The following is a 13870-nucleotide window of genomic DNA, read 5'->3' as shown; positions in this document are numbered from 1 at the left end:
CTATTCTGGTTTCAAATACATGAGAAGCTTCTAGTTATCAGTTTTTGTTTCACTGAAAGTTTTATCCCTCCAGAACCTGTAAATCTGGTTACCAACTTCATCTGTGCCACGTGCTCTCTGAGAATACTTTACAGGAATGGTTAACAAAAGGAAGATATTTGATGATAATACTGTTAGACATAATAGTAGGCTTGTTCTCTGGGATGGTCCTTATGGATTAAAACAGATTTGAACAATCTAAGCCATAACTATATTATTGGTCAATTTAGCTGGACCGACTCTCTCATGGAGCACACAATTTTTATTAGCCAAACTGTCCCAGGAACTTTTCTTTAGGGCAGAATCAGGTTTTAGGCTATTAGCTTGAGGGTGGTCAGGAGTGAGAGCAACAGCACAGATACGGTTCCTGTACACAGAGACTTAAAACTAAAATGAAACACAATATCTAGAAATTAGTGTATGTAGATGATGGGTAGACCTGCGTACAGTTGTGGCAGTGGAGTTTTGAGATCAATTAAAAGTATTGTGTCAATCTGAAAATAAAGGAATCGCCTACAAATTAAGAAGGGAGAAGGATGCTAGATATTAAAAAAAACCACAACCAAAAAACCCTTGACTAGAATTTCTGGGTTACTTAATGGAAAGGAGGGGTCTTTGGCAGAATATGGACAGTCCTGCCCACAATAATTTTGGTAACAGGGAATGTCAAGAGCTCCAGGTGAGGAGGAGACACAGGTAGGGTGGAATGGAACTGACAGAAACGAAGTAGGGATGTTTGATGGATCCCTCTCTCGTTTTCCCCTTTGGGAATGACCTGTAGCCCAAAGCATTGAACCCATATTTAAGAGGTCATTTGTCTTAGGGCTCCAAACCTAAAGAGCAGCCCAAATGCCTCCCTTTTAAGTAACTATTGCAGGAAGTATATGTGACAATTATTTAACCTTCCCTGTACTGGTTTCTCATTTGCATGCAAGCCTCTTATGACCCCTATTTGCAAACGCCGGCAATGCTGGAGCGCTTAAGATTGTTGCAGATGCCAAATGATGTGATCTATTACTACAGCTCTGGGATATCTTTCTTATGGTCTTGACCAGTCTTGAGGCATCTCTATCTTGCAGGATGTGCTCTCCAATTCCCTGTTGCAGAATCCTTTACAGCCCTAGCAGGATTTGTTGTGGAAGGACTGACCCTTTGGGATTCTGAATCACATCTTTCTTTCTATATTCAGCTGGCCCTGCTGGCCTGATTTCTCTGCTACTATGTTGTTGACAACAATAATTTTAGAAGCTAAACTGTTAATTTCTGGGATCGAGCTTAGCGATTAGGATCTTTTCAAGAACCATTATAAATGTCAGATTTGGTTTAGGTAAAAGCTATTCCTTGTGAAACTCCACACACAATTAGTGATTCTACAAGGTCATTTGGGTAACTGGCACTGGTTGAGCCCTTACTTACTCTCTATCAGGCACTAGTGGCTCAGTATAGCAAGATGACTAAGCCAAGGTCACGGTCCTTGAGTGCTCCACTCAGAAGAGGCAGTCCTGTAAACAAACACATTGCAGTGTGGTACCTCTGCAGTCTTCTGCATAAACCAACTTATGAAAGCATTTAAAGAAGGAAGAAACCTGGTCTCTCTGTTTCCTCAGGGAGGCTTCCCAGAGTTGGGGATGTTCGAGATGAGGTTTTAAAGGAGTGGAGAATTACTTTGTGGAGAAGCTGACCAAAAGTTCCATTAACCGTATGCATTGATGTCTGGGAATTGACTGGGAAATAGGAAGGAGGAGGTGAAGCGGTGAGAGAGAGGTAGGGGAATAATCTAAGCCCTCCTCCAAAGTGCAGTGTTAAGAAAATGGCAGGGCTTTGTAATCCAAGCAATAATGTCCTCACTGTGTTGTGGATTTAGTTTGTATGATTTAAATGTCAAAAAAAATGCATGATGGTGCTGGTGAAACCTCAACTTTTAATAACTCCACAAGTTTCTAAATGTCCATGTTATGAATAGAGTCAAAGGTGTAAACAACCTCCTCCCCTCACCTTTTTTTAATGTCCTGGACTTCACACATTATCAGAGGCGTGGTGCATTTCTCCTCAGATTCTTCTATTTTGTTTCCTTCAAGGTAGACTTGCAGCCTCTAGGTTTATACATTCCAGAAAGCAGGACAAGTAATATTCAATTCTTCTTTATGCCTTGAAGGGTTTGTTTTAATTGCAAGGTATGCTCAAATTTCAGGATAAAGGTATATTTGATTGCTCATTGAATTCTCGGAAATGAATTTACATGGTTATTGCTCTTTAACAACATTCACAAATATTGTGGGGACCTAGCAAGAGTCAAGCACTGTTCTAAGACTTTGGGATTCATCAGCGAATAAAACAGAGACTCCCGCTTCTGTGAAGCTTATATACTGGTGGGGGAATCAGATAATGAACAATAGATGTTGGACTTAGGTGCATGTTATAGTATGTTAGAAGACTGGAAATAATGTAGAAAAAAGAAAAGTACAGCAGAGTATGGAGACCAGCTTGGAATACTGGGAAGAGAGTTGTGGTTTTAAACAGGGCAGCAGGGTAGGGTTCATTGACAAGGGCCTAAGTCAGCAGAGACTGGAGCAGGGGAGGGAGTTTGCCATGAGGATACCTTGAAGGAAAGAGCCTTCCAGGTGGAAGCACTGTTTATTGCAAAGCCCCTACCACGCAAGTGGAGTCTTACTGGGCCTATTCAAGAAACAGCAAGAAGGCAGGTGGAGTAAGCAATGTGGAGTAAGCAAATGGAAAGTAGTAGGAGATGGCAGCTGGAGCAATAATGGGGGACCCAATTATATGAACCTTGTACTTCTCTCTAAGGAGTTTGGCTTTTTCTCTGAGTTAGGTGAAGAGATTTTCCAGATTTTTGAGCAGGGGAGTACCATGACCTTAATTTGTTTAAAAGGATAATTCTGAATGCTGAAGGGTAGATGTAGGCAGACCAGTCAGGGGCTATGGACGTAATCAAAGCAAAGGATAACGGTGTTTTGAGCTAGGGTGATAGCAGGTGAGGCAACAGAAGCAGATTCTGGCTCTATGTTGAAGGCAAAGCTTCCAGGCTGGCATACTGAATATGATGTAAGACAGAGTAGATCCAAGGGGCACACTAAATTCTTTTAACTGAACAGCTGGAAGGATAAAGTTGACATCAACTGTGATGGAAATGTATGGGTGGAACAGGATTTGGGGGAAGGACCAGGAGTTTATTTAGGACACGTTGAACCTTGCATGTCTATGTAACATGGAGAGAAGGCAGTTGGGTATAATGAGTTTGGGATGCATGGGAAGGGCATGCACAACCTATCTGGGGCCAGAGGTCTACATTTGGCATGTAGATGATGTCACAAGTCACAAGGCTAAATGATCATCCAGGGAAGGAACAGAGAGAGAGAGAAGAGAAGAGTTCCAGACACTAAGCTCTGGGAAACTTCAAAATTATAAGAGGTCGAGGAAGTGATTACAAAGAAACATGAAGAGTTCATCTCTGATAACATGTGGGTAGGCTAGTAAATGGGTCAAGGCAACACCCAATAGATAAGTGACATGCAAGCCCCGTTAGGCACAAAATTCTTGATCACATGTCATTCCAAATCACTGCAGTGTACAGTGACGTTATTCAGGTACAGGCCCCATCCATAATGCTGTCATAAGTATTTAATACTAGGGCATGAAGGGAAGCCTGATACTAGGGGATGGGAAGCCTATATCCACAAATATTGAACATCACAAAGGATGTTAAGATCACTGAAGCCAAACAAATGAGGGGACTCATGTCTCAGGTAAGCTTATCTAACCAGGTTCACACAGCAACCTGCAGGACAATCAGGTGCAGAAATGAGGTCTAATTGTTCAGAACACTTTCCTCCCCACCATCTTCCCACTCACTGAGAGTCTACTATAGATCATCCCCAAGAAATAATATTGTGAAATTCTGAAAGTCTTTTTTCTCCACCTGGAGCAGCCAGGCTTTGAACCACAAACACAAATGAGGGTCTTCTAGGCTGTTGGTCTTGGGCTATGCAACCTTGCATCTTGCAGATGTGAATTCCTGCTCAGTGACCAGCTTAGAGCAGGTTGGATGACTGCACAGATCCATACCTGTTTTTTCAAGGTGTAAAATTATAAGCAACCTTTGCCAGAATTCCTTATGTAAGAACTTCTCCATGTAGCTCCAGCGCTTTTCCTGTAGTCGGGGGTGTGGCCAGGGTGTCTGGTCTGGAGAATGCATGTGGACATGAGGTAGGTCCCAACAGCCTTCAAGAGGAGCACCCAAGAGGTGGTGCCCCACATATAAAGGGCACTCAGTGGACACTTACTGAATAAATGTCCTAACGGGTAGCTCCATCTAGGAGAAACATCTTAGGTAAGCAGGTTAACGGGAGGAGGAAATCGGCAGTGTTGCCGATTACCCGTACGCCCCTGGGCACCTTCTTAACCTCTTTGTGGCTTAGTGTTTCTGCCTAGAAATGAGATTGGAGCTGCTGACTTAGATCAATGGGAGAAGGTTAATTGAAAGCAGTCATAGAAAGCATAGAAGAGGATTTCAAGACAATCTCTAAACGCTGAACGGCATTGTTCCTGCTGCCAAATTGAAGAAAGGGGCTTTGGGTAAGTCAGGAAGGAAGCGTGGGGCAGCACAGCCTCCTTGTGTCTGTCCTGTCCTCCTGACTGCGTGGTGGTGGGGTGATGCCAAGCAAGAGGTGGAAAGCCCACCAAGCCTCCGCCTCCCACTTTAGAAGCCCTTAGCTCTTTCCTTGCCGTTGGGTTTGTGCCCAGTTGCATCCAGCAAGGAGGGAAGAGGCTGCTGACACAGGCAGATGAGATCTGTGGTGTAAAGCCACAGGAGAGATGTCATTTGACAGCTCTCTCCACAATTATATCCCTTCTTCCCATTCTTCGCTGTGATTAGGAGTCTGGGGCCAGATCCTTACTAAGCCAGACAGAGGATCACTTCAACCCCAGCCCCATGAGCTGATTCCTGTGGATCGAATTTGCAGTGTGGAGTCAGATTAGTCAGGGTCAGGTCTGCTGAGCTTGCAGGCATCTCTCTCCAAGAGCATGAGACCTTTTTTTAAAATGGCCTCACCCACTTCCTATAGGAAACTGGGGGCAGAAGTTCCCCTAGATCATTATGCAGAAAGTGGACACAAAGGCTCCCAGACGATGCCAATGGATTGAATGGATCTTGCTCCTCAAAGTATGCTTCCCTGACCAGCAGCATAGAAGTGAAGAATCTTGAGTTCACTCCAGGCCTACCCCACCTCTCCAATATCAACCCAAAGCCCAGCCCAAATACATTTTCTTCCCAGCAGCCTTTTGTGGCCACTTTACCCGGTAAGAACCTCCTTCCATCTGACCTCCCAGAGCAATGGTTCTCACCGTAGCTGTACATCAGAATCACCTGGGGGAACGTGAAGACCACCTAGAGGCCCACCAAAGCCCTGCTCCCCAAGATTTTGATGTGATTGGTCAGGGTAGGACATCAGATCTTAGTATTTTTTAAAAGCTCCCCTGGTGATCCTAATATCACCAGTTGGGAAAAACTGTGTTAGAGCATACATTATCAGCCCTGACTCATTTGGGATTTTAATGATTTACTCTCTTGACAATCTCTTTTAAAAATCTCTTTATCTTGTCTCTATAATTAGAGAGTCGGCTACTTGGGAACAGGGATCCTCTCCTGTTTTCCCAGAGTGAATACACCCTTGGTGCCGTGCAAGGAGCAATAAGAATGAGGATCTCTGAACTCTACTTTCCTGGTGGTGCCTGGCTGTGTGACCTTGGGGGGGCAGGGGGCACTGGACTTAGCCTCAAATCATGGACAAAAGAAGGTTGCACTAGATGATCCCTTAAGGTGCTTGCTGGCTCTGATGTTTTGTAATTCTAATGAGCACTCCGAAAATGGGGATTGATTGCAGCCAGCCCACTGCCTTGGAGCCTGGTGTTTGACCCATTTTAGCAGGTTGTTGCCTTCCTCCGGCTCCACAGGGGTAAGATGCTGGTGCTTTTCACCTTTGGAGATGTGTCTTCTCAGCTGGATATTGGACCTTTCATGAGGTCACTTCTACTAAGCCTTGTTCCAGTCCGTGGTATTGCTCAGTCTGCACTGCAGTGAACAATCGATCAGGCCCTCAGAGTGGACTAGGATGGCAGTAGGAAGAGATCTCCTCTGTCCCCACTCCCACACTGCGGAGCAAAGGGAAAATAGGCACGGTATTTAAATCAACATTCACAGGTTAAAGAAGGGAAGTGGGAGAAGGGGACCCATAGATGCAGGGACCAAAAAAAAAAAAAAAAAAAAAGAATCGGAGAAGTCAGATGCCTGCTGGGTTTGGAGGGAAGCAAGTGGGTGCGTGGAGACACTCTGGGAACTATAGACGCGAGTGGAGAAACCTGCTCCATCCAGAGGACGGCCCCACTCCCTAGCCCTGTCACCTTCGGAGACATGCACAAAATTCATTCTCTGGCCCCCGGCTCCAGCGCAAAACACATGGATGGTGGCATTTGCACATGCTGATTAAACAGTAACTACTCTGTGGATTCCAGAATAAAATTTTTTTCTGTTTATATGGTTAGGACAATGCCTCTTGCAGGAGCTGTTGTCTCAGTTAATCAGAGATGGTGGTACCACCGTACTGTGGCTTCTGCTAGCCAATGCTTCCTTCCCATTCCTGCCTTCCCACGAGGTCCTCCTACGATCCTTATCTCCGGCTTATCTGAAATTAAAAAAAAAAGTATTGCTAACCCGTTCACACATTTCCTGGGGGATCGTGATGACAGAGCAGGTAAAGGAACAGGAAGTCAAAGGTAGAAAGACCAACTCCTGCTGCAGATGGTGCTGGAAGCTTTGGGAAGTAGTGAGCTCATGTCAGCAAAGCCCTCTGAGCTATTGCTCATTACTGAGGCTCTTCTTATGTACCAAGCTATTTGCAGACATTTGGGAATTAACCCTCTCACAGCTCTAACGGAGTGCTTGGCTCTGCTCTTTAAGACTTAAAGTGATTCCAAATTTGAAGTAAACTTACAGTTAAGAAGTTAAGATACGTGGCTGTTTGTCCCTCTTTGCTATGGATTGTGGGAAATTAGACAAGACACTTTCTTTGCTGGGGTCTCGGTTCCTTCAGATTGTAGGAAGAAGCGGCGATTTCTGCTTTTGTAATCCGTGGGATTTTTATGTGGGTCCTGAGTGCTATGGATGGAGAGAGAATTTAGAGCATGGGAAGGAATATGCTAATCTAAGATGTTATTATTCTATCATTGTGCTTCCAGTTGGGTTGGTTCATACTCATTAGAGAGGCTTATTTTGTGTTCGGTGAAAACAATGGTCCCTAATCTCAAAGAGGCAGAAAATGGTGCCAATTTCTAATCAATAGGTAGTGGTCCCATGGTCCACTCTGCTCAGTGGGAAGGAGGCCCATGGTTGGTTAGCAATGCCTGTGGAGGGTGTGTGGAGAGGAAGCCCAGTAGGAATTCAACACGCTGGGTCGCCATTCCCAAAGGGGCAGGCTCCGTGTGGCTCTCATGGGGGAGGCGGGGGAGGGGAGTGATGATGGCAGTTCGGATTAATGTCCCTTTTCCAAGGACGCAAGAGAAGGATTTTGTTCTCTTCCTTTTTGGGGATCAGTACATCATTACTTGTTAGGGTTAATGTGTGTAAGACTAGGGAGGACATTAAAGGCAAATTTCCATCGGTGGGAATGAGAAACTCAGTAGGTAGACGGTATGCGACTGGAACCAGATTTCTGGTATCAAGTTCATGGTGTCAGCAGGAACTGAGGGCTGGTGAAATAAACAGAGAAGAGTGAGGGGTCAGAGGGCAGCTGGGGTAAAGTGGCAGAGTAAGTGCGTTGGGAGATGAGCCCGTGTGGATGGTAGGAGGCTCCTGGGGTAGGCGCTGAGCTTCAGTAGGATGTAGTTGTGATCAGAGTCTCTGTGTCCCACCCCTGGGGCCCTTCCTTATGGAAGATCTGCTCTCTGGCTCAGGCTCACGCTCTGGAGAAAACCAGGAGCTGCTCTGCGAAGACCTTTCTGTCCCTGGTCAAGAGCAGTTACTCCTCTGCCCGGAGGGGTTTGCTGCCCCCTTCTCTTCAAGGGCCATCTTAAGACAGTATGCGTCCCCAAAAGACCATTTCTTTATTCCTTCCTACTAGAAGGGAAGCTCTTAGCAGATCCCCAAGATGATGCTGTTACTTTCTCATTTTCCTAGAGATGGAATTCAGGGGTCCGGGGAGGGTAAGTGCCCTTCCCCAGGCCATGCCGGGCTCGGCCGTGCTTACCGGGCCCGTGGCTCAGTCACCGTGCTCCTTACATTTATCTTTCCTCCTCCTTAGGGGGGTCTCAACCTTTCTTAGTCTGTCACATGTAAGGTCCCTGTTGGCCATTTTTGCTTCTGTATTTTAATGGTTTGGACTAATTTCCACTTTATTTTTGTATTTATTTTAACACAATCACTTATAATGAGGCTAATGACATTTCGTCTCCATGGTGGCGCATTTTAATTTGGTCTCGGAAATGTCAAAGCGATCGGGCAATTTGGTATCTCAAAAACACGCAACGTGGCAGGGACAATAGACTGTTCTCTCCACCACTCCATTGCCCTTGCTGTGGCCTAGCTCTGGGCCCCCCACCCCTATCCCATGGGCCGCACCCCCGCCGCGGGCAGGGGCAAGGGGTGCGGGCTCCCCCCAACACACTTTGCGGCAAGCACAGCTGAGGCGGGGAGTCAGGTCTGGGCGCCCGTGTTGTCTGCATGAGGGCAGGAAGCGGCCCCGGTTCTCCTGGTGCCGCACTCGTATTGCTACTTTGCGTCCGTCTGTCTCAGCTTTCTCTTGAGCCTCCCTACGGTCATCTCTCCTGGCTTTCCAGATCTTTCCTTCAGGATGCGGTTGGCTGATGTCTTTTCGTGACTACATAGCTTGGGCTTTGTGGGCCTCATAAGGCCTTTACTTCATACGCTTCTTCCTCTTTTTACAACCCCTTACATGGGTAAAAACCGTTCTTAGCTTACAAGCCGCATGAGTTGTCAGGTAATCTTGGATTTTGGGGTGCTTAGGGAAAGTTTTAGGGGTATTGGGATGAGGACTTGAACACAGGTCCTTTCCAGCGTGGGGTTAATTCGAGATCAGCCTGTAAAACAGCCCTGAGAGTTGCCTGAGCCAAGGTGGTAAGTTCTCTGATGGCGCGAGTAGCTAGCTCGGCTCCACAGACAGGGGCCATGTTAGGTTTGTTGGAAATGTAGGGTTCAGGGCTTGAGGGACTCTCCTCGGAAGCCCATGATGTCCCACGTTTGTCCAAAAACAACTAGTTTGTGCCCGGATCTGCATTTGGAGGCCCCTGGCTCTGGACTCGTGGCCCCTCCTCCAGCCTGGGGTGCCAGCACTGCCTCTGGGCACTGCCTCGGAGGGAAGGGGGAAAGCAGAAGGGGGCAAGGGGAGAGGGGAGAAGGGGGCAAGGGGGAAGGGGGGAAGGGGAAAGGGGAAAGAGGGAGGGGAGAAGGCGGAAGAGGGGAAGGGGAGGGAGGGAGTGAGGAAGGGGAAGGGGGTGAAGGGAGGAAGGGGGAATGGAAAGGGGAAGGGGGAGTGAGGAAGGGGAAAAGGGGGAAGAGGGGAAGGAGAAGGAAAAAAGGGGAAAGAAAAGGAGGGGGAGAGGGAAGGGGAGGGGAGGACGTGCACAGTGTCCTGGTGGCGCAGGGCCCCGCTCAGCCCCACCAGCAGCCCCGCCAGCAGCCCAGCAGCCCTGCTGCTGAGGCCTGCTGAGGCTGAGCTGGGAGGGGGCACCAGCCGGTGGAGCCAGCGGAGGGGAGAGCCTGGGTAGTGGGGGGGGGGGGCCTTGCCGGGAGGTTGGGGAGGTCATGGCCTGGCCCGGAGAACGACCCTTTGCAGCTTCCCCGCGGGGGACCTGGGGCATCTTGCGACCCTGCGGCAGCATGCACCTGCCCCTGCCCCGCCCCATCGGCTGTTGCCTGTTGCACACCCTGTGGGGCAGCTGTGGGTGGTGGGGGCCGCGGCGGGGTCTGCAGGCTGCCAGGCTGTCCCACTGCTGCAACCACGGCTGCAGGGCCAGCCACCCACCTGCCTGCTGAGAAGCTTCTGGAAGGCCGGCCTCGCGCTCCGCCCTGGACTGGGCTGCGGGGACAGAGTGACAGTCCCTGCAGAGCATTGGTGTCCGCAGCCCAGGTGTCTGAGGTCAAGGCCGGGCCCAGCCCAGGTGTCTGAGGTTGAGGCCGGACCCAGTCCAGGTGTCCGAGGTCCAGCCCAGGTGTCTGAGGTCGAGGCCGGGTCCAACCCAGGTGTCCGAGGTTGAGGCTGGGCCCAGCCCAGGTGTCTGAGCCGGAGCCACCCAGGCCTGAAGGTAGAAAGCACCGCATCTGGAGTGCTACAGCTCTGGGAGGGGTGGGGGGACAGGATGGTGGCCCCGGCTTGCCTGGGTGATGGGCTCAGGTGCTGACCACGCACAAGTCAGGGGTCCGGGCAGCACGCATTCCCTGCACACGACTCACAGCTGGGTCTGGGCACCTGGGAAGGGTGCAGCCCCTTGACAGGCTGGGGGCCACTGGGTCCAGCAGTGAAGCCTCTGGACTCCACGTCAGGGGACCTGAGATCCACTTCTTCCCTAAAGGTGACGTGCCTTTGACCCTCAGAGGGCGAAAGAGACATTTATGCTCCCCCGGTCCCATTGGCTTATATGTCTTGGGGGTGTGTGGGTGGATTCAGGCCGCACCCACGGAGCCGCCCTCCATCGGGCCTGAGGCTGCTGTGCCCGTGCGCCCCCAGCACCCCTTCCGAGCTGCCCTCCTCCTTACCCAGGGAGCTGGTCCCCTCGCTGGGGAGACAGCCAGCAGGGCGCACTGCGCTGGCCCGGGCACTGGCCAGCCACCCCCACCCGCCTGCACCTTCTGCAAGGTGGGAACAGAAGAGCCTTCGCCCCGTGGCATCAGTCCCTTCGCTTTACAGACGAGGAAACAGACTGGGAGAAAAGTTTAAGAGATTCCCAAGTCGGCTGGGTTCAAACCTACGTCTCAATCCTCGAGGGGGCAGTTTCTTCTCGCTTTTTCTGTTATGTCACACGTCTGCCAAAAAGCGTAGCTGTCTTCCCCGGCCAGATAGATGCGGCGCGTATGGAGGGAATTTAGCAGGGGTGAATCATCCAAGGAGACGTTGGGCGAGAAGGGATAGTTGGTTGCTGCAAAGAAGGGGTGACAGCTGGTTCTTGAGGGTGGCGGCTGTGGACGTGGCGGAGGGTGGGGGAGGCTCACTGCGCAAAGGGAAGGTGAGAATGAGCAAGGAGTGTGGGTGGACAGATAGGATATCAGAGTAGGGTGGGGGCGTGGGGGGCAGAGTGCAGACCCCAGCGGCTTAGCCTGGGGGGCCTCGGGCGCCTGGCGGGCTGCACTGACGGTTTTCCACGGCTTCTGAGGGATCTTAGTCACAGGGTGGTTTGCAGCTCTACTCCCCTCCTTCCTGCAAAGGAAGCTCCCCTTTCAGTAAGGGGGGGTGCAGGGTGGGGAGTGGTCTCCCCAAGTGGTTCTCTATGTAGCTGGTGGGGGTGGCAGGAAGTGTGGTCTCACTCACTGGCTCTGTATTCTGGGTGAATTCCACGGGAACAGGTCTTCCTGTTGTGTGACAAGACTGGCTTTGAGGACATCAGAGCACGTTTCGTTACAACATTATTTCAGGTATTTGTTGGGTACCTGCTTCCCTTAAATGCTATAGGGGAGAGCGGACGGATATAAAAGTCATGCAATGAGCTAATTTGGGTCCCCAAGGCGTGAGCCAACGCTCTGCTCAATTCTCCAAGTGCTCCTCGGACCTGACGGGCCTGGTGGTGGGGAGCTGCCCTCGAGAGTCAGCAGCGGAGGAGGCCTCAGGGAGGTCTGGGGAGCAGGCGCTTCTCCTTGTCCGCCTCGATCGCCAGGTCCGTCGGTGGGCAAGGGGCTCCCCCCAAAGGCAGGCCCTGAGGGGACAACGGCTCAAGGCCCCGCCCCGCCCCTGGGCGCCCCCAGGCCCCAGCTGCTCCTCATCCTCCGCAGGGTTCCTGACGCCCAGGCACACACCCCCCAGCCTCCCCAGTCCCGTCCCGACTCCCGCTCGCCCCCCCCCCCCCCCCCCCCCCCGCCAGCCTGCCTTCCCGGCCCAGTGCGTCCGTCCCCTGTCTCTAGGTTTGTTCTCGGAATTCGGAGGTTTCTATTTTCACACCCCGGTAATTGGTGCTATCCGTTGAAAGTAACCCTGGAACTCCAGCCTGCGGGGTCACAGGGAGCTGAATTGAATTAAAAAGAGTAGAGATTGGCTGGAGGCAGGAGGCAGAGGTGGCCAGAGTGACACCTCTCCTCCAGGCCGCTGCGCCACCGGCACCTGCTTCAGAGCGGCCCTTTGTTCCCTTCACTTGGGGCAGTGGCAGGAGGGCCGGAGACGCCCGGCCGGGCACACTCTGAGCCCGGGGAGCGACACTGGGGACCCAGGAGGCACACGCAGCAGAAAGCGTGGTGTCCGCGAAATGACCTTGGAGCTGCTAAGGACGCAGAGCCCCGCATACGGGCCGGAGCGCCGCAGCCCACCTCGGGCTCACAGGTGCTGCGCGGTGCCCGCGTGGGAAGTAGCACTGGCCTTTATGATTCCTCCTTTGATGCTAAGAATGAATGCGCCGAATCCTTAGATTTAAAAGAAAAATTTCCTTCTTTTCCGCCAGGGTCGTTGATCATTTGTTTTTTGGTCTCCCGGGAGATTTTTCAATTATTGGAAATAACGCCCCTACTTGCAGGCAACAGGTGCGTGGCCCTTCTTCAGAGTTGTGACATATTTATTCTCACCCACATCCATCAGCGGGGCTGCCTCCAGGACAGGGATGAACTTTGGGTGTGATTCATGAAGAATCTCACAATCCCAAGGAACGAGCTTCCTTCGGGGCTGAGAGAAGGTCAGAACGATGAACTTCCGTCGTGGCGACCAGAGCCCCACCGCGCAGGGCAGGGGGAGGGCCCGGAAAATGCACGCTCCCCCCTGCCCCCCGTGAGGACTGTCACTCGCTAATGGTACAACATTGGGGTGGCAGAGGGAAAATACGGGAAAAATAGAAGTTAGCTGTCTTTAACGGTCAGGGCGGACAGAGACTGCCTGGAAGGAGCCTTGCTGTGCTGTGGCCTCGGGTTCCTGCCTCCTGCCCCCCGCGATGGGGGTGCGGCTGGGGCGGGGCGGGGCGGCTGGCAGCCCCTTTCCCTCCCACATGTCACTTACTGGAAGGGCTGTGGTTCCAATGCCCCGGGAAGGATGGGGCCTGGAGGAACTGGATTGTCCTATCGTGGGTCCTCGGTGGACACGGTCCTTCCTTCAGTGGCGAACGGGGCGGTTAGGTGTCTGGGGACCAGTGCTGGTCCGCTCACTTCTCGGCCTGGAGTTTCCGGCCGTGGACACACATCTGAACCTCCCTGGGCCTCAATTTCCTCACCTGTCAAATGGGAACAATGCTACTACTTTGCCGCGTTGGGTTCTTGTGCAACTCCGATATTTCAGTCGATCTTAGATGAGTCAGCTCCCCCCCCCATGCCCTTCATGGCAGTTATTGTCACATTTAAGGTTACCCCAAGGTCAGGGCACCTGGGTGGCTCGGTCAGTGTCCGACCCTCAGATCCGGATCAGGTCATGACCTCAGGGTGATGGGATCAAGCCCTGCGCTGGGCTCCCACGCGCTTAGCTTGGCGTCTGCTGGAGAGGCTCTCTCCGCCCCTCCCCTGCTCCCGGTCTCCGCCTCGCTCTAATAATTTTAGAAAATAATTTTATTAATTATAAAGAACTAAGGTCTCTGAAAGGATAAATAAAGTGGCCACGAGGTCAGCCCTCCATGCCGTCTC

This window comes from Nyctereutes procyonoides, unplaced genomic scaffold (genome assembly GCF_905146905.1).
Source record: "Nyctereutes procyonoides isolate TBG_1078 unplaced genomic scaffold, NYPRO_anot_genome, whole genome shotgun sequence".
Lineage (NCBI taxonomy): Eukaryota > Metazoa > Chordata > Mammalia > Carnivora > Canidae > Nyctereutes > Nyctereutes procyonoides.
The sequence above is the reverse complement of the archived record's forward strand: the minus strand, read 5'-3'. Positions refer to the sequence as shown.